Here is a 1,121-nt window from a genome sequence, read left to right as displayed (position 1 = left end):
TGAGGGCATAGTATTAGGAACTTGGGAGTGGAACTCTTTTTAGTGCTATTATGAATAAGATGCTTGCCTCTTCCAGCAAATGAGGACACAGCCACAAGTTACCCTCTGGGAACTAGGAAGTTAGTCTTCACCAGACACAAAATCTGCTTGATTTTGAATTTAGCCTCCCGAACTGTGGAAAATAAATTTCTGCTTTTATAAGCCACTCAATTTATGGAATTTTGTTATTGTGTCCCAAATAGATGAAAACAGACACATTATTTACCTCCTCTTTGGAATCTCTGGGGTTGTTGATTTAAACTTGCTTTAGTGCGTGATACTGCTCCAAGCTCCCTGTCCTCCAGCACACACCTATAAATAATTCTGCTGAAAACTGACATGTTTCACTCAGTCATCCAAATGTATTTACAATGTTGTCCAAATATATAGCACTTGTTACAATGTTTACATATTAGACATATTTTGAGATATGTGCCTTAACAGAGTGCTGTGATTATTATTAATATTTAGTAACTTATCTTACCAGACCTAAACTCAAAGTTTTTCACAATGGCAATGCCTTATTTGGGACTTATTTGGGACTGAATGTATGAAGATCTTACAACGAGTCCAAATTGATTTCTCTGTTAGTCTCGCAATAACATTAAAGCCACAGAATTGTCTGCTCTGTTTCTTGTCTTGTTGTAGCTGCTATTCTGTGATTGGACACATTACTAATATCTATTAACCTTAGAATAAAAAGTCATATTGAAATTGAAGAGGAATATTGGAACTTTGCTAAGAAAGAATGCTTTTCAGGCACAATGAGATCTAAAATGGAGCCTCTGTTCCTGGAGGTATATTTTACAAAAATTCAGTGTCACTATAGGAATTCTGTACCCTTCTGTCTTAGACACCTGTATTCCATCAATGTCAGTCCTCTCTGTGTTTTAAATTGACTAGGATTTCGTTTTCCATCTTTCTGTTTGACAAGAATTCTTTTGCTGAAAATTTACTATTCATGTTCTTTTAACTCATTAGAAAGAATATTTAGAGTCTTTAGTGACAAATGACATGGTATAAATGAAAACACTGACATTGTAATTGAGAAATACTAATTAATTAGGAGAATATTAATTAAA

Source organism: Pongo abelii, chromosome 1 (genome assembly GCF_028885655.2).
Source record: "Pongo abelii isolate AG06213 chromosome 1, NHGRI_mPonAbe1-v2.0_pri, whole genome shotgun sequence".
In the NCBI taxonomy this organism is placed as follows: domain Eukaryota; kingdom Metazoa; phylum Chordata; class Mammalia; order Primates; family Hominidae; genus Pongo; species Pongo abelii.
This window is presented reverse-complemented; position numbering follows the sequence as displayed.